Genomic DNA, 21925 nt, shown 5'->3' on the forward strand with positions numbered 1-21925 from the left:
TCTTCTCTTTCTTTTGGTTAGTTTAGCTAAGGGTTTGTCAGTCTTGTTTATCTTTGTGAAGAACTCAAGTTTTGCTCCATTAATCTTGTTTAGTCAGCGTTTCATCACTGTGACCAAAAGAACCTGCAAGGATGATTAATGGAAGAAAAGTTTATTGAGTGCTCATGGTTTCGGAGGTCTCAGTTCAAAGAAAGCCAAATCTACTGCTCTGGGCATGAGTTGAGATGGAACATTGTTATGGATGGGTGTGGAGAATGACAGAAGCTCAGAACATAGCAATCAGTAAGCAGAAAAGAGAACTCTGGTCACCAGGGACAAATCTTTAAGCCCCAAAGTCATGATCATTTTAATAGTACTAATTCTGCCTATCCAAGAACATGGGATATCTTTCCATCTTCTAAGGTCTTCCTCAATTTCTCCACCCAAAGATTTCATCTAACTTCAATTAGAATGGCTATTATCAAGAACACAAGCAATAATAAATGTTAGTGTGGATGTGGGGAAAAAGAAACACTCATACATTTCTGGTGGAGTTGCAAATTGGTGCAGCCCCTCTGGAAAACAGTGTGGAGATTCCTCAAAACACTTGGAATGGACCCATCATTTGACCCAGTTGTCCCACTCCTCGATTTATACCCAGAGGACTTAAAATCAGCATACTACACTGATGCAGTCACATCAGTGTTCATAGAAGCTCAATTCACAATAGCTAAATTGTGGAACCAACCCAGAAACCCTTCAGTTGATGAATGGATAAAGAAACTGTGGTATATATACACAATGGATTATTACTCAGCCATAAAGAAGAATAAAATTATGGCATTTGCTGGTAAATGGATGGAGTTGGAGAATATTAAGCTAAGTGAAATAGGCCAATTCAAAAAACCAAAGGTTGAATGTTTTCTCTGATAAGTGGATAAAGATACATAATGAGGGGCAGGAGGGCAGGAGAGGGGCAAGATACAAATGGAAGAACTTGGATGTTACAGAGGAAAATGGGATTGGGGAAGGAAAGATAGACTGAGACAGGTAATATTGTCCTATGTATATGTATGATTACATGAATGGTGTGAATCTACATTGTGTACAACCATAAAAATGAAAAGTTGTATCCCATTTGTGTAGAATGATTCAAAATGCAGTCTGCAAAAATAAAAATAAAGAAAAAGGAATAAAAATAAAATAAATACTGGTAAGAATGTAAGTGGGAAAAAAACCTTTTATATACTGTTGGTGGAATGTGATTTCAGCCAGTTTGAAAATCAGTATGAATTTTCCTCAAGAAAATAAAATAGCACTACAGTATTATTCAGTAAAAAATAAATAGGTAAATAAGTTGATTAATTGTAAATTCATTACTAAAACTTTTATTCTCTCATTTCTTTAGTCCAACTATATTGATTATCACTGCTTTATTGTACCTTTGGAAAGAAGGTAATGTAATTTCTCTAACATTTTCTTCAAAATTATATTTATTTCCAGAATTTTTTAAGAAATTTTAGCTTTTTAAATATTTCCTAATGAATAGGCTTCAGTATATCATAACCTAGTATATTTTTAATTTTTAATATTTATCTGTTAAAGTTTTAAGCACATGAAAATTTCACTATTTTAAACATATTTAAGTATTTGATAATTTTGGTGCTATCACAAATTAAACATTATATATCACATATGCATCATATTCCCACAAATAATTTCTCATTTTCCTTTTCTAGCATAAAGACCTCATGTTTGTTTTTTAATTTTGGATTGAACTTATATTTTCATATCTAGTGAAGCATTGATTAATTCTTGTTTTGTTTAGGTTTCTTTAAGACATTTATGTGAATTACCATTTTATCTCAATACGTAGATTGTTTTGTCTCTTTAAAAACCCTATGTCTTTCATATCTTTTTGCAATATTGTTGTTATAATAGCCAGTATAATGTTGAATAGAAGGGATGACTTTAAAAGAAATCATTTAGTTTTTAACAAGTTAAGCACATTTTATAGAGGATTTTTATTTGTTTAGTGAAAGTTCCTTCCATTCTTAGGTTACTAGGAGTTAGTACCACAAATGGACTTTATTTTCTTAGAGTTTTCCTATTGTAACAGAGCTTCAAAAAGTAATAGGTGTTGCAATACCAAAGTATACTTTGAGCAAGTTTACTTGAGAAGAAATAGGAAGGGTCAAATAATACATGTGAATATCACAACAACAAAATAGAGATCCTTCTCAGGGTGAAGTCTCTTAAAAGTCACAAAGAATAGAGGAGATAACATTTGGTAAGCTATGGATAGAGTGACTCTGTAATTTTATATTGAAAACTCTGTAATTTTTAGAGTGAAAACAGTGCTATTAATAGAATGTTGGGAAATCAGGTTTGTACTCTTTAGGTAGTCCTGGACAAGTTGAAAAATAGTTTCAGCTAGCTCTAACATTCTGGTTCCTGTTTGTCCCTTGGAAGGGATGCTCTAGTCAGTCTTTGCCATGGCTCACATGCTGAATGAGGAAGTCCATGGATCTTGCCACAGGACATCTTTAGCAGCATAGAAAAACCTGGTACACTAGCTATGATTCATTCTGAAGACATTGACTTTCTTTATTACTCTTGACAAGTCATTTAGAAACTCTAGATCTCAGTTTCCTTACGTGAAATATGTGACTGTGAAGTGAAATAGCATATAAACTCTAGTAACTTATGGATAACTTGTATTATATGTAGGGCTTGACATTTTTTAGAACCAAAAGTGCATTCTATTTTGAAATTTTCCATTTATGTTTAGGTTTTAGCAACCCTTGCTTTCAACAGTAAGTAAAAAATTAAAAAGGAAAGCTCACCTCTCCTCTTGGCGGGGGTGGTGGTGGGAGAGAAATAGAAAGTTCACCTCTCATTAAAATGAACAGTCAGTAATCAATATTCAAAAACATTTAGTCCTATGATTTCTTTTGCTCAATACAACTTTTCTTGAATATATACATATTGTTAATGCATGGAGTTACTTAGATGTGATATATTTTCATTTGTAATTTTCAAAATTTGCCCAATATCTTTCTTGTGGTGATTGGGAATGATCATTTTATAAATTGTAATGCATTGATTTATTTCTTTGTAAAAATAAGACATTTTAAAAAATATTAGAATGTTTCATTATTTAATGAATATTTTCATTATGGACATTTATGTTCAAAGTTGATAGTTATTAATCATTAAAAATACAGTGTCAACTCTTTAAGAGTGAAGTCAGTTCAAAAATATTAGACTTTTATTGGATATATAAATAATGTAATGCATTTTTTCTGTATTGTTATATTTAATACAATACAGTATTTTAAACCTTTTAAATGTTCATAAACTGAGATATATTACCAAATTCCAATTGCTAGAAATTTCAAATATATAAGATGAGCACAAATCTGCTCAATTTTTCACCAGCAACTCATATAACTACTTTCTACAGTTCCTCCACAAATCACACAAATGTAGAAAAGTTAGGATTATTTGACTCTCCATTTTAGAGTTAAAGAAATGTGGCTCTGACCCAGGAAGGTTAGAAGGTTAGTTGAAGATTAAACCATTAATAGTTACATTATTTAAAGCGAAAAGATAACTATCAATTTATGTACTATTTCATCTACATAATACTTTTTGATTATATTTATGCAAAGTAATAAAATCTCTAATCTGATTAATAAAGTATCAGCAATTACTTAAGCCAAAATCCTATGTAGGCATTTTGCAAATCTTAACTCTCTGTATCATTACTGAAACATTTCTTATTCACCTTGTCTCTGTAAATATGAAGAAAACCCACGTTAAAGAGATCAGAGCAGCTAGAATATGTCATGTGGTTATTATTATAGTTATTTCAACAACTAATTCATGTAGAAAGTTGAAATTCAAGCTATTCCCAATCAAATATGTTACTATTTGATTAGCGTATGGTAGTGCTAAATATTTCTGCATACTTAGTGAGCTGTCCACTATTTACCTTTTGGTTTAAGGTTGTAATCATAATAATTTATACCTGTAATCCTGTTCCATTTCTATATCTTTCCTCTTATATCTTTCTTCTTCTTTCCTGATTTTTAAATTTAACCTATTCCCAGCACAGTTTCCATATAAACTTTTTCAGGTCTTTATTCCCATCATGTATTTATTTCCAAAAGATAGATGTGTTATTTTTAATCATTAAAAAAAACTTGGTATATTTTGAGAACAAATTTGTTTCCTTCTTTATTTAGTCCTCTATATTCTCCCTTTTTTTTTGTTACAGGCATCAAAATATCAGAGTTGTTACACCAGTTAAGTTTCCATTAAACACAATAACTAGAAATTTTCTTACCTGACACTTCTCTTGTTACATCATCAGAAAGATGGAAGCAGTAGGGTTTAGAGAAAGTTTCTAAAACGTCTGTCTTTCAGCCAAATTACATTGCCTCTACTGACTGATATCTACTCATCATTGCACAAAAGCATGGTATGGAAACTTGACCATAACAGGTGGCAAAGACATATGAATGTTACTGCTGCTGATGCAAGTAAAACCATGAAGTCAGGGGTGGCAGAATTGCATTACCTCTGCCAATATCTGCACCAACAAACAGACAACTAATGCACTTAACTCTTTCATTTTACTTAATCCAATTTTGCATGTAAATCTTGCATGAGTAAATCAAATTTGTCAATCTGATTAGTAGTATCTAAATCATACTCAGAAATTAAGTACATGGGAAGCTAGAATATATAGTTTATAGCTTTCCAGGAGCTATGGCAGAGAAAAACATACTAGTCAGAGTTGGGAATAAAAGTTGAGTAAGCCAATCTATACACTTGTTATAGTTCGAATCTTTTTTAAAAATTTTTATTTATTTATTTACTTATTTAGGTATTGGGGCTTAGGTACTTTACCACAGAACTACATCCACAATTGTTTTATACTTTTATGTTTTTAATTTTGAGAGAGTTTCTTGCTAAATTACTGAGAATCTCACTAAATTGCTGAAGTTAGCCTCAAACATCCTCCTACAGCCTTCCAAGTCATGAGGAGTACAGTTGAGCACCACTAGGCCTGGCTTATAGTTTGGATCCTGAATATACCCTGAAGGCCCATGTGCTGAAGGCTTAGTTGGCAGCCTGTGGTGCTATTTGAAGGTAATAGGACCTTTAGGATATGGGGCCCAGTGAAAGGAAGTTGGTTACTAGGGATACTGTTTTTAAGGGGGATAATTGGATCCTGGCCCCTTACTTTGTTTGCTTATCTCTACCTGAGATGAGCAGCCACTCCACCATACACTACTGTCCGTGAGGTACGTATCTCTATGAGGTATAGAGTTAAGAGACCATGGACTGAAACTTTAGAAACCATGAGCTAAAATAAACTTTCCTGCTTATAGGTTGCTTATATCAAGTTTTTGTTATAGCAATGGGAATTTGATTAACTTTAAAGTTATCTATTTCAGTGTTAGAATCCTTTATGATTGCTTTCTCTCCTTGCTATATTCCTTTGTCCTATTAGGCAATAAATTCTACACATTCCTCTCCTAATATGTCGGGGTACCCGGGACTCCCAGCCTTGGGCATGGTCAAGATGGCGCCTGGCGCTGAGCCAAAAGCGGTTGGCTATACAGTATTAGCTAGTTAACAATGTGATTAGTGCATGCCTCCTCGTGTGCCTATTCTATACCTACAGCTGTTCGCCGTTTACCTCGTGTACTCTCCCTTGATTGGTTGAAGTGTATATAAGCTTGGGAACTTCCTGGGAATGGGAGTAGAAGCGAGGAAGACGAGTGCGAGCGAGGGCGAGAGCCGAGTGGGAGAAGCGGAGCGGCCGAAGCAGGCGAGAGTTAAGCAGTAGAGGAGTGAAGTGTAGGAGAGGGACTGTGCATAATAAACTTCCAAAGCTTCAGACGTTTGTCGTGTCTCTCTCTGCGGGCAGAGGGAACGCGATACTAATATATCTCACATCTGTCATTTTCTTTCATTTCTACTTATCCTATTTAAGTTCTTTTGAAATTACTCCAAAACCATTACAGAAAATACCTATAGGTATTTCATAATTGAGAATTTTCTTCATAAATAATTCTATTTAAATACTACTCAATCATTCTTGATAATTAGTTATTTTCAGAGAAATGCAACTCTCAGAATGACAGCCTGATTTCTATAAGCCTGAAACAACTGATATATTATTTCAGTCAAAAATTATTCCCTAAGTCTGGCTGGAAATGACTGCTGCATTTTTGAACATTAAATTAGACTTAAACCACTCCCTTTCCTATGGTATTTACTTGATTGTGCTTTAAATTTATATAGTTATTTTATTATAAATGTGTGTGTATATATAGCTCCTGAGGACTAGATCAAAACAGCATCTAAAAGTCTACCTTGCACATCATAAAACTTAAGATATGTCTTGAATAAAAGCATAAACACCAAAAGGTATATGACATTGCATAAATAAATAGATAAATGACATTTAAAGAGATCAGAGATCAGAGATACACATGGTCAGAACACTCCAAAGTTCTGATGTTTTACTAACAAGTTAACATTTTACCTTATCAGATTTTTATACACACACAACACACACACACACACACACACACACACACACACAGACAGGTAAGGGAGAGAGAGAGAGAGAGAGGGAGAGAGAGGAGGAGGTATGGGGGAGAAGAGACGGGGAGAGAGTGAGAGTGAGAGAAGGCCCTGGCACTACTGAATTAAAGACACAGATCACGTATTACTCAGGGCAAAAACAGAAGCCAGAGCAACATCTTGCATTGCTTCCCTGTATTCCAAAGTAATGTATTTTTTATGAGTGTTTTCTTTACCTTGTTTTGAAATCATGAAAAAAATCTATCAATTGCAATTTACATGCCATTTGCTAAGATCCTGTCCCAATACTTGTTTATCAGGCTCTGTTACACTTGAGTTATAAGACACCCACATCTAGCTGCAAGTTGCCCCAAGATACTTCATTATCACAGGGGCCCTTTCTTCCTTGGGCCTAGAGTTACATATTTAATTAACTATATCTGTGAAGAAATCTTTGAAAATGATCTATTTATCTGTTTTTAATATACTCGAATTATAGAGGAAGCATCATAGAGAAAATATATACCATATATAATCTTCCATTTTCTCCCTATAATATGACAGGAAACTCTTGAGCCATAAAATTTGTAAAGGCTCTTATGCACATTAAGCTTCCTGGTTTCTGCATTAAGTTAATGTCATCTTGTATTTACACTTTATATGTTTTATTACCAGATTATTTTAATAAGACATGTATAGAAATCATTTTACCAAATATATATGTTGAAATTTTCTATTTTGACAACCGTGTAATATTTACACAAATGAAATTACATGTATTTTGAATATCTGTCTTATTCTCCTTGAGCTCAGGGACTTCATGTGATACATCTTCCTAAATAATTTTCTATTGCATATTTTCTCATAATTGCAATTATTTTAAATTGCCTATACTAGACTATACTCTTCTTTTCCTTCTATAATCATTGACTTGTAGTTTATAGCTAAAATAAGGTACTGCAATCCTAATTAGAATAAGATATGCTACATGTTTTTATATATATGTCCAAATAGACTCTACTGTCATGTAGAACTAAAAAGAACAAATAAATAATTAAAAGGTAGTGCATTACAGAGTCGAAGGCTTTGATTATTGCAATAATTCTGAATGCAGTACACCTTCTTTTATTGGTTAACTCAAACTGCTTTGACAGAGTACCATGGGGTGATTTAAAAAAAAGAAATTTATTTGTCACACTTCAAGAGATTGGAAACCCAATATCAAGTTTACAACACACTTGGATCCTGTTAAGAGCCCTCTTTCTGGCTTGCTGTTCACAACTTCTCCTTCTGTCCTTACATGTCGGGGAGAAAGAAAGAAATCTTCCAGTTCTTATGAACACTATCCTATCATGACACACTCTCATGTCCTCTTCTAAACCTAATTACCTCAGAGAGTTGCTACTTCCTAATGCCGTTATATTGAAGGTTAATGTAACAAAGTATAAATTTTGGGGGGACATAGCAGTTCACATTATTTCCTCAATATTGACCATTTTTAACATAAGTTACTTTAGAAAGTACAAGAATATAGAGGAGTAATGTTCTTTTTTGTTGCTGTTCCCTAAAGACCTGACAAAAGCAATTAATGGAGGAACTCATAATTTCAGCGTTCGAAGTCCATGGAAGGCTGACTTTATAGCGCTGGGTCCTGAGGTGAGGCAGAACATCATGACAGAATATGGTGGAGGAAAGCAGCTCAGAACACAGCCTCTAAGAAGCAGAGAGAGAGCACTGTGCCCACCAGGGACAAAATACAAATCCCAAAGTCATGGCCCCGGTGATCTACGTCCTTCATCTTCATGCTCCCTACCTACAGTTAATCTGTATAAGTTGGTTAATGCACTCATCAGGTTTAAATCTCTCATAATCCAATCATTTACCTCTAAACTTCCCTGCTTTGTCTTACACATGAGTTATTGGGGATTGTCACATATCCAAACCAGAACAAGTACAGTGTGTACAAATCCCACACCTACATTGAAAACAATAAATTTAGGCCTTTGACTCAGCTCTTATTTGTCTTCAGAATGGCTATTGTTACATGTCCCGCTTCACTGTTTTCCTCTGTTGAACTGGTCATGATGGATTCCACTCTTCTCAAGTTACCACTGCTGTTGCCCATGGTGAGTGAATTCTACTGTTCACTTCCTTCTTCCATATTTCTTACTTTTGATCTATACTAAACTTTGTCATGTATTACTTTTATTAGTCTTCACTTTGAAAATATATATTTTATATTTCTGTGACAAATTCTACATTGTAGAGAACCTATGAAAATGCATTTATGTACAATATTTTGGGTAAATTGCTATTTTATACCAAGTTTATGGTTTGGACCTTAGGTGTCCTCCAAGGGCTCCTGCGTTGAAGCGTTGAATCCTAGCAAAGTGCTATTGGGAGGAGGTGGAATCTTTAAGAGGTGGGACCTAATGTGGAGGTCTTTGTGTCAGGGGGGCATGCTTTCAAAGGGGATCTGAGACCTCAGTCCCTTTTCCTTTCTCTTTTTCCCTTTCATGGCCATGAGATGAGTCGTTTCCTTTGCTACACTCCTTTCCCATGATGTGTTGCCTTGTCACAGGACCAAAGCAGGGAGACCAATCCATCATGGACTGAACCTCTAGAACTGTGAAGCAAAATAAATCTTCTCTCTGTCATGTGTTATAGTGATGAAATGACCAACACACCAGGGAATCAGGAAAAAAGATACAATACTTTCCTTCAAGGGGTTTATAGACTATCTGCAAAGTCGAATCAATAAAAGAACAATTCTTAAAACAATTAGTAGATTCTCGTATTAAACCATTGTGGACTGTCGGAATCTGTACAAATGCCATCTGGATTGAAGGCAGTAGAAGTAACAGAGGAGATTTTCCACAGAAAACTTAATTTGGAGAAAAGTTAACTTACGGAAAAGTCGAAACTAAGATGAGGAAAAACTGAAACTCAAAGAAAATGGGCAGATGCCGTTCTGAAAAATAAAATTGGCGAAAACTCAGAAAAGCATGAAGTGTGGTACATCCATAATACAAAGGGACTTGTCTTTTGGTATCAGAACAAGAAACTCAATATTCTTTAAGTAGAAATGTATGTATGATGATGAAATGATCATGTTTATGGAATTTATTCAGTCACATTAAGTTTAAAATGCCTTATGATATCAGAGGAGACAGGCCCAATGGATAAATAAATGCACTGCCTTGGTGCTTAAGTCAGGATAATGATATACTTTTAGTATTAATCAGTATATGTTCTGTATGGAAGCTATGAGTACCCATAAATTTGTATGAGAAAATACTTAGAAAAAAATAGACTAGCAACATAATTTTTTAGGAAAATCAACATTATGATTTACTATATCATTGCATACAATGCAAAATTCTGTCCAAGGATGTACTCACACTTTTGTGTAATTGCTAATAGTTACATGATATAGCATATAATTATATAATAATAATAGTATATAATTATATAATAATTATAATAGCTGTAATACATTAATTAATTCATATATGTCTAGATTATGTTTTCCAATTTATTTTAATATACTCATGACAGGTTTATTGAAATAGTCACAGAACTGAAAAGTTGGAACTTATTAATATAATCCAGCCTACTAATAAGCTTACCTGTGTGTTAAGAAGTGGACAAGGATGAAGATATGGAAATATATTAAGGAGTAATGATTCATAACTTCATTTGTTTGCATTTGAATTTAGTGCAATTTTTTTATTTGTGCTATCATTTTTTAAATATGGGAAGATACTTGAATATATTGAGTGTTCAGTTGTTGTAGGTTAACAACAGTTAAACTGTATTTTCTTTAACTTTCTGTTAGTTGTATAACTTTATAAGACTGATATTTTTCTCTAAATTTATCCATTATCCTGGAGATTTTAAAAACACATCACCAATATTACTTTTAAATAATTACAGTCTTTAGGAAAGAATTGCTGAAATTCCCTTGATAAGGAGTTTCCTAGACATATTATATAATTATATATACATTTTGAGATGCATGCATAACATGGATACAAGCAAAATTTGAATGCTAATATGCCCCTCTGCATGTAATAAATACTTGAGTCAACATGTAAAATAGCAATTTAGTAACTTTGCAAAACATTTACAAACTGTGGGAAAGTGATGACTAGTAAATTTGAATGTTCTTTTGAATGTTATTAGATTATGGTGGTTTTAGGAATATGACTTCTGACAAAGAATTGTAGAAATTGAGCATAATGCATAATAATTGTTTCATTATTAGACATTGTCCTGTTTTCATTGAATATGTTGAAATGTAGCAAATTAAAATGATCTTGCATCTTTGAAAGAGATCTGCTGATTCCTACTCATGTTCAAATTCCAAGTGCTTATCATTATTGCATTACTTGATGAACACAGATTTGAAATGCAAAGTGATAGTTCATTTGAAATGATGAAATGAGACAGGCACATGTATTCATATATCCTAATATGACTTTTCATATTATGCAATAAACTGCATAATAAATTTTGCTATTTGAGCTTATTGTTAGAAGCAATTTTAAGTTTTTTATGTGGTATACTAATAATAATCTAGAAAACAGTACAATTATTTTGTGAATTCTGGTAAACATACTCATCTTTATAGTGAGGATCAGTTATAATCAAGTTTGAGAATTGCCATGCCACTTTTACTTACAGTTGCAAACGATTAAGGATTCATGAATAGTCAATAAACATTGACAGAGACCAGGGATTAGTCAGAAAAACAGCATATGGCTCCCTGCTTTCGAAGTATTTGGACTATTAGAAGAGACAGTTATATGAGCATGTAATTGCTGCTCTACATTGCCATGGACAAAATACTGTGAAAGACCAATCCAGGGGAAAATTCTGGCTGTCTTAGAATATGGGAGATATTTGTGAAACAAAGATTTATAACATGGTAATATTTGAACTGAAGTCCTAAAGATATATTCTAACTATTTACCTACAATGAAGGGAAGAGAGAGTATTATACATGTTCCGGTAAGTACTGATACTTATGAAAATTAAAAGAATAGAAATCTTCTCTTCAGAGAAGACCTGATGAGCATTATTTTTATTCAATTTTTAAAAGCGATGTGAATAAATGTGGATAAAGTTGCCTAAATCTACATAAATTCTTTTTGTGTTCCAAAGGAAGTATATGAGGAAGGAAGGAAGGAAGGAAGGATGGAAGAAAGGAAGAAAGGACGGAAGGAAGGGAGAGAGGGAGAGAGGAAACTGTATCTCGTTTCTTTCAATGGACTCAGAATTATTCTTGGGGATTCATAAATATTATCAATGGATCTTCCTATTTGTTCCATGTTATCTTCACATTAATGATAGCAGTGAATGCAAGGGTAAATCACATTACTCTGAAATTGTAGCTAATGTTCTCAAATGCCATGTATGTGTGTATATGTGTGTATAAGCATATATGCAAGAAATGCAGACATTATTATTAAAATGCATGTAAATTTTGATGTGTTCATATATATAATGCATATACATTATATAAACAAATTTATATACATTTTATATGTATATAAATGTTGATATATTTGGTATTAATTATTCATTAAATGCTAATTAATTTACATGGCCTTCTCCATTGGTGCATATGAGTGTATAGGTAACAATCTAATTGCCATGATAAGGACAGAAAATATCTTCACAAATGTAGTGTATCTATTATAGCAGTTTGCCATGGTAACCAAGATGTCAAAATTAAACAAAAAACAATGTCCTAAAAGGTATTATTTATATAAATTTATGTTAAAGATATGTTCCATGAAGTTTGGGACTTAACTCTGGTGGAGCACTTTCTTAGCATGCCTGAGATTCAATCCCTAGCATCATAAAAAATGTTTCAGGTGTTGCAAATACAGAACATATTCATTTCCTTTAAATATTTAGCAAGGGTGATGCTTATCAGCTTAAGAAATAAAAACTGGAGTAAATGCCAATTTGTATTTATCAAAGATGGAAAAGATTATAAAGGATGATGGTGGTTATTTTTCTCCACAGGAATTCATCAACTAGTGAAAATAAATCATTGTTTAGACTCTAAGAAAGATCAATTCAAATTTAACTAAAATACTTATGTGAAATGAAGAACATGACTGAATAGTTGATTTTGTATTCAAAATTAAGACTTATTGAAAGTATGTCATTGTAACAAAATGGACTTTTACTGAATGCTGGGTAAGATATAAGAGTATATCTTCATTAGCTCTATGCTATGAAATATGAACATATGTATCATAGCAGCATTATTTAAAGTTATGTTTTATAAAAGGAAATTATATAATCAATTTTGAAATATAACTCCATATTAGTGAAATTAATTCATATTTTATAGTGTATTAATTATGTTAAAATGAGCACTACATGCATATAGAATGATGTTTCTAACCAACTTTAAACCAAATATCTTATTTCTAATTAATCTTAAAATAATCAAATCATAATTTTCCCAAAATAAAATTTTCCTTCATAAATATTTAAAGCATTTTCTTATGCAACGTATTTGGCAGAATATAAGAAATGATTTATATTGCAATTAGACCAATTATAGAGCTAGAATGAACTTCTTACTATGACCTGGATATTTTCTATATCTTTTCTTTTGATGTGATTATCAACTATTGTGATATTTTATCAGTTATTATTTTCTCATCAACATGTTAGGGCCCTATCTCCATTCATATTATATACATACATGTAGCTATCACTCTAATTATAGGTACAAACATAACTAAAGAATTAGTAAATACAATCTTTTAGAATTCAGAATTATGTAACTTCTCATACAACTCTATTGACATAAGAGATTATATGTCATATGTGAGAACACATTTGATAATGAAAAGTTTCTCCTTTCAGAAATTAATGTCTTTCCAATTAAACTTATGAAGTTTCAAAGGGATGTTTTACAATTTCCCACTAGTGCTTCAACTGGAGACAATATGATACATTAGTAGGTTAAAACCACTTTTTATTTATTAGTCTTATGGTTCATGGACTCAGTCATACAGAAACAGCAGATTTTCAAGTGCATACTAGGAAATTTGGTAGCCTAAAATTAATCATGCCTAGCTTCACTAAAAACAGAAAAAAATTATATGTTTCAGAACTTAACCAAGTGGAGTAGTATTAAAGAGTTCAGGGAAATGTTTTAAATAGGTCACATGCATAATATCAATAGTTTATATTTGCAGATAGGAAATATTATGAATTCAAGGGGTGTGTACATGTGCTAAAAATTTGAGAGAAAAACAGTAAAATAAGTTACCCTATGTTGAAACGGTGACTATTCATAGCCATCTCCTGCAATTTTATAGGAGCAAGAAGCTGTGTGTATTGTTGCTCACAAAGGTGATGGGAAGGGCTTTATAAAATGCAGGGGACCTCAGGAGAACAAGCGGAAAGATAATCCTTGACTTGCATTAGTCTTATCCTATAAGATCACCTTAGTTACACGATCACAGGCAAAATAGTTGACTCTAACCTTTTCAATTATTTTTAATGCATTATTAAGAAATTTTAAGTGGATCATATAACTATAACCATTACTTCACCTAGAAGCCCCTGGAATGCACTGAGAAATCCTTCAGAATAAATTTTCACTGAGACGTTTTTAATAATATTCATCAATCTTTTTATTCCTTGTGTTTTCCAAATTGATTTTACCCTTGAATTTTGAAAATTAAAAATAAGCCTAGGGTTTACAAATGATATCGTTCAATATGGAAGGGTATGAGGAACTTTCCATGGCATGTTAATTATAAAATTGCAAACCCAAATAAATTATGTTACATAAACTTCCTTGATTTCTGTTTATGATTAAAGTGACACTGTTCCTATCAAAGGGAAATTCTTTTTTTCCTCCATCCCACTTGATCTTGCCTTTGCAAGAATGTTTTCTGAGAGCCGTCCTCATCTTTACCTCCCCCTTACCCCTTGGCATAGAAGTGCACCTTACATGCAACACCTTGGATAAAACTTCCCTCACATTACCTTTTTACCTCAGTATTTGGCTCTGCTACTGTTCTAAACATGCTCTGTCAGGCACACTAATCTTGCACAATATTACACTGAGTTTACATATGCATATATATACGTGTGTGTGTGTGTATATATACACATTATATATACTGCATTAACTATATATATATGTATAGCATATTAATTGTTTCTCTTTTTTTAGTCTCATTTGATGATTTTTGCTCCTCCACTAAACCTCAGAATATTGGTTTTCATGACATTTGACATATCTTTCATTCATATATATATATATATATATATATATATATATATAAAATCTCCTCTACATTCTTAGGTGATTTTATTCAATCAAATGTCTTCAAATTACATCAAATTTCTAATTGTTTATTTGTGTCTTTCTTGTTGATCTATCATATGATATTGAGTCTCTCAAAACCATCATCCAACTTAAAAAGAACTATTTAAATATTCATAAGAATTCTCAGCATAATATATTCAAAGGCAAACTTAATTTTCCTCCTCCTAAAATATACCTCTTTGATTCTTTTTCCCAAAAGCTTTCAGCTTATACTTGAACTGAAGACTTTGAGTCATTCTTGATTTCAGCTTTTCCTCTCTAACTCTGACCTCATTTGAATCCAATGTACCAAATTGTACTTCCACATAGGCTAAATTCTTTCCCTTTTGTCTTTGCATTTCTGTTTTTAAATTTGTTTTTCATAAAAAAATTTATTTACTGAACCTAGGCATATTAGATATATAAGCAATTTTAAATTTATACCTTCTTATTCAATTTTCAATTTTACACACACACAAAATTTATATGTAACAATTGTCCTAAGGTAAAACAGTTCCCTTATAAATAAAGTGTTACTATTTTTACCCAAGGTTGAAAATTGCTTATCTGATCTTGGAAAGTGTTAACAAATTAAAATTAATTACATGGAATTCATTATTTACAGTATTCCCATTTGAAGAAAACAATAAGTGTAAATGACTAATATATATCATTAATATAATTCTAGATCATTCCCACATAAAAATCAGATGCTCTTTTAATTTTAAAGCCATAATCTGACCAAGAGTAAGTTATTTTTTTCTATATAGAAAAAATTTCAAATGTTTCAAAAGAGAAAGACCCGAGAATCATAGACCCTAGTGATAGCACTTATTGGGATAAATCTCAGTGCCTGAGTTAAACAGTGACCCAAAGTCACTGATTAAAAAATTAAATAGTGTCTGTATATCACTGCAATGAAATGAAAGATGCTTTAATCATTTGATAAGAGAAATTCATATGTTTGCAATTACATAAGTGCTTACCAGCTAGTGAAATTTTTGGAGAATTCACTTTAACAGACTTCAGGCAAGGTTAGTAGAAATTTTAAAAATGACTCCTTGCTGCTGTGCCACCAGTTTAAGTAGAGTTGATTGTGTTATAATGTTTGATGTAAAACTCTATGAAGGAGGATGATTATTGGGGTAAATCTAATTTTTAAAACAAAACAAGATAAACAAGTTCTGTGTAAAAATACCCAGCCTAGCCACATATCCAAAGTCAGAGAGCCTTCTGACATTAGAATACATAAAAATGTCAAGATTCAAACTGTTGTTTCTGGTAAGACTCAAGAAATTGAGTCTTTAATGATGAACCAGAGGATGAGAGAATTCAGAGAAGATAGTCATTTCTGTGAAGTACCTTTAGGCATTGTGCTTATTTCATGAAAAACTGTATTTTATTATGAAAATAAACTAGAAACTCAACTCAATTTTAATTTACAGTGTTTGAGTTCTGGAAGAATATGTATAATGGAGGCAGCATTTAAATAAGTTATACCAATAAAATGTCAAATTTTTGTATATAACTGTCTTAAGAAGGTGTTTCCCCCATATCCTAATCACAGATATATACATCTGTCATTGTACAGTTCAAAAAATGTAAAAGTAGAAACTAATGGCAATATTATGTCCAAGGTATTCAGTAAACAGCAAAACATGAGTTTGGGATCATTTGGAAAAGCCTTTTTAAAGAATGCTTAGCACATCAAAAAAAAAAAAAAAAAAATCCTTTAAGTTAATCCAATCCAATATGGTGGCATCTAGAGCACAAACTTTAAACGTCAAAAAGGCCACTCTGCTCTTCTTATTGGTATCGAGGCCTCTGCATATCCTCTCCTGAACTTCCTGTTCAGGTTTTACAATTGTAATTGCCCATACCAGCTCATTATTCATTTATTATAGTTTGTTCTGGTGCAGCTTCTTCCTTTGTCTTGTCCTTTAGGAACTTTCATTAAGTCAATTGATAACATTACCATCTTTGGAGTCATGGTGAACATTCTATACTAAAACAAAATAAATATGCTGTGATCATATGAGCATTCAATGGGTATCTGTCCCTGGAGTTGTGGTCTTGTATATAAATTAATTTATGAATAAATTCATTATGAGATCTTGTCATCTGCATGTCAATAAATCTTCAAGTTAATGTACAAAAAAAACTGTCCTTAGTCACTTCAAAGATGAGGTCCATCTTAGTGTTCAAGGTTACTCATTCAAAGAAGCATTCCATTGTGTGCACCTTGGTGATGACAAAATTGCCCGAGGTTATAGGCAGAGAGCTGCCAACTGCACCAACAACAGGTGAGAAAGTCGGATGGTCTGGATCAGAAACCAGGACCAGGGTTGTAGACTATAGTGCCCAAAGTCACTACCATCACACCTGTTGTCTCCAGATTTTTTAGGTAACTTCAAAACCCTTCTCCTATAGCAATAGTATACTCCTTCTCATTCCTGATTACAATTATGCTCTCATCTACTCAGTAATCAGAACATTATTTTGTAATTATAAATCAGATCACATGACCCCGTGTTTTAAAACAAACCAACATATAAAACTAACATTTTTTCCTGTTACCTTCATGACTACAAAGATCTGCGTGCAATTATCTCCAAACTCTCCCCTGAATGTTTTGTCTTGTTCAATGTATTCCAGATCCCATAAGACAACTCCTTCTTCCTGCTCTTAGCATTTGCTTTTGTCTCCTGTGTTAGGTAAGCTCTTCCACTGGCTCTTTCCTTAACTGGTTTCATCTTCTCTGCCGTGTCTCATCTAAAAGGAGTTGTCTGGGAGGACTTCGTAAGCCAAATTCTCTCAGAGTCTGCCCACAGCTTTACATTTTATTCACTCTCTGAAACACATTTATTACTTATTGTCTCATTAGCACCTACACTAAAACTGTTTACTTGGCAACTCATCTTTTAAGTTGTTTATTCAAGAGAAATAAATTATATGTTCATACAGAAACCTATACATGAACATTCATGGCAATATTATTTGGAATAATCAAAATGTGAAACAGACTAAATATTCATTAACAAGTCAATGAATAAACAAATTATCATATACCTATATAATGGAATCATAGTCATCAATGAATGTAATAAATTTTTGATGAATGCAATCATTAAGTAAAATATCTAAATGCAACAAAAAGAAGTCCAATGTTATTATACACACACACACACATTCTCACCCATGTATGCATACACATACAAAATACAAACTTATCAATCATCAGAGACAATTAGTGGTTGCCTAGAACAGAATGATTAGACATAAAGACTATATGGATATTCTAAATCTGATGAAAATGCATCCTGATTGTGATTTTGTTTTCATGAATATGCACAAATGTATAAATTGATCCAATCATATACTTAAAATATGTATAGCTTATTACACAACTTATTCTTCCATAACATTTCAAAACTTAGATAAAATATTTTGGAAAAATAATTTGTCCTTTTGGTGTTTCATTAGGAAACCTGAATCAGAAATAACTTAAAGAGGTAAATATTCATTATCAGTAAAAATATATGTACCAGAAGACCATAGTGATAAGTATTTATGTCTGATATATAGTTTTTTGTCTGTATTAGGTATAGATTCCCATATTCATATGTTGGGTTCTCTATTCTAAAACTGTTTTTTGTTGTTAAGTGGATCATACTTTAATGTAGCTATAATAACTTTTTCTTCAGAGTAACATTTATTTTCCGTTTATCCTTTATCTGCTTTTTGAGCAATTTGCATTAATTTTTTGACAGCTTGATTTCAGCTTCCATCATCAGTTCAAAAGAGAAATTATTTAAATATGGAATCTCTATATTGCGATTATTTTTTAAAATGCAATGATTTAACTAATCTGAAAAATTTGTATAAGCAAAAGAAATACTCAGTACTTATCCAAAAATAATTGTTCCTTTCATTAAAATATGTGCTTAGTACAATCGTTCTCATATAATTCTTCATATATATGTAATATGTAATCATTTCTAAGTAATTTGTTTTATTATTTTTTAGTATGACATGGGAGACAAAGCATATTAAAATGGAATTCTTTATTCTAAAAGAACTTGCATTGAAATAGTTGAAATAAGTAAAAACATAATGATAATTTGAAAATCATAAAGTATTCATCCATAAACTACTTTAGGAATATATTAATTCTATTTGTTAGATAGTATTGAGTGTTTATCCTGTGCTAAACATGATGTGGGGCAATGGGAATGTTAAAACCAATACAACAGATTCTGCTGTCTTTTTTAAAGTCACAAATATTGTACACAATCAATTTTGTAGCTTACATAAATAAATCTTAAAACACTATCTACATAGGAACAATAAATCATAATTTTTAAAATACAAGAGTTTTTGGACTAAGAAAAATTTGAATTCCTAGTACTAATTCTTTGGGTGACTAATAATACTGTCCCCCAACTGAGGACCAATGAGAAAATGACAGTCCTTACCAATTATGGGCACAAAGGAAGTGATGGATATGTTTATATTTCTTGTAGTCACCAAGGAAGGAATAAATTGTTTACTCTTTTGTCCATAATACTTAGCAAAGAGCCCTGCATATAGAATGTTCCTCAAAAACTATTTATTTCATGAATTTTGAAACAAATTAACTTTAAAAAATTGCTAGAGTATAACTTATACACAAGGTGTACTAATGATAACTATACAACCCATTTTAATACAAATAAATATATGTGTGCCACCACCAAGATGAAAATATAGAAAAATTTTCAATATACATATACCTTATTTTGTGTTCCTTTCATAGCAATACCCTCCAAAGGTAGTCACTGCTTTTTTCTCTTTTACCAAGGCCTATTTTTGTCTGTTTGTATGTTTCATGAAAATGTCATCATGTATACAAGTTTTGTACCATCATATACTATATAAGCTTCTTTACCTAATGTGTGAGAGTCATGTTGTCTGTCACATGAGTCAATAGCTTTTTCCTCTTTAGAGTTATGACATACTCCATTATTTAAATTCCTACCATCCAACTGATAGAAAGTTAAATGGTTCCCAATTTAGGATTGCTAATTATAAATTTCTATTAATATTCCTTTACTTGTTTTGTAGTGCCATAGCCACTCTTTTTACTTGCAAGTATATTCTATAGTAGTATGGATAATTCATGAGATAAATGTATTTTCAGCTTTAATTGATTTTGCTGAAGAGTTTTACAAAATAGGTACAACAATTTGTTTTCCTGAAAGTAGGTATTAGCATGACTGAGGGACCCAGTAGAAGAACTCATTTAAATTGAATAAATGTTGACTGAAAAATCGATAAGCAGACAATTTTAAAGAGAAGTTATAGAGAAACTCATCCCAAGAATGAATCAGGATATCTATACTGAAAAAAAAAAAAATGTATGCACTTCTCTCGGCACATCCCACATGAGTAAGGGAAAGGGTTCCTTATAGAAGGGATGGGTTATCTGGGAAATATTAGCTAAGAAATTTATTTATCATAAAGAATGATGGAAGACAGAATTATCTTTTGAAGCAGGGGCATGACCAATTGAGCTGTCCATAAGGGACTGGCTCTAACAAAGGAAGGAGCCCGCACTTGGTTTAGGACCAGATCAAAGGGGGACCAGGAGGAGCTTCTTGCATGAAAAACAGGATGGGGTGGAGCTAAGCAAGCCATTTGGCTCTAGTACGTCATTCTCACACCTAGGGCCTGCATTCAAACTCCATTAGTGAACCAACCCCAGGGTAACCACATACTTCAGGCAATCTCCAACAATTTTCCATAATTGTGAGTTCCTAAAGCCAGATTTCCCTAATAGCTAGACCAAGCCTGGTTTTACTGCAGGTCGTAGGTGGCTTCTCACATGCACCAGATTGTCATCATCAACAATGTTGAATAAATAAGGATGTCTTGACCTGATAGTTAAGTAAGCATACATAGGAAATAAGACCTGAAAAATGTGAGGTATATGTCTTATGAATCATTATTCTGAATCTTAAAATTTAAAATCAAAACATTAAAGATCTTCTCAAGTGTAGGTTTTCATTATTCCATATCAGCTCTTTAGAATGTGAGAACTTAGAAATATTAAGTCCAATGGAATATTCATAGAACTTTTATAAGAGGAACTACATTACTAGCGTGTTCAGTGTGTCATCAAGTTCTGGGTTACACAAGACTAAAATAAGCTTCTTCTTATATGATTTCTCCAAGTCTTAGTATATTACATTAGGAAACCTCATTATACAAAAGAAGGGAGGCTTTCCAAAATAACAGAGATCGAATAATTTTTCCCTCTTCAAGTTCTTTGTGAACCAACTAGATTTAAATCTGTGTAAGAATGTGATAACTGAATGCCTGAATTTGAACAGGAAAAGGAAACAACATTAAATGGCCAGGTCTTTGTCTCTACCTGTACCTACTATTTTGTCTTTAATAACTTCACAGGTATAATTTAAATACTTTTATTTGTTTTCTATACAAATGTTCATATTTTTTTAAATTTAGCATAGGATACTAAATGCTGAATAACTTTATCATTAGAGTTTTTATTGCATTATAGTTATATATAAGAGCAGGGTTCATTTTGACATATTCATAAATGCATATAGCATAGTTTTCTTCATTTCAATCTTCAGTACTGCCCTCTTCCTCTTCTCCCTCCCCTATACCCTTCCTGTAATTCACTGGTCTTTCTTCTATTTATGTGTTTATTTTTAATTGATGTATTATAGTTTTACATAAAATTGAAATGCACTGTGGTATATTCATGCACACACCTAGCATAATTTGATCAGTTTCATTCCCCAGTTCTTCCCCTTTTTTGTTCCTCTTCCCACCCCCTGGTCTCAGGATTCTACTCTCCTGATCTCCCTCCTATTTTTAAAATATCTTCTTTCTTGATTCTTTTTTCGTCTTTAGATTCTGCATAAGAAAGGAAATATTCAACCCTCACTTTTCTGAGTCTGAACCATTTCACTCAATTTG

The sequence above is a fragment of the Sciurus carolinensis genome, chromosome 7, assembly GCF_902686445.1.
Source record: "Sciurus carolinensis chromosome 7, mSciCar1.2, whole genome shotgun sequence".
Taxonomy (NCBI): Eukaryota; Metazoa; Chordata; class Mammalia; order Rodentia; family Sciuridae; genus Sciurus; species Sciurus carolinensis.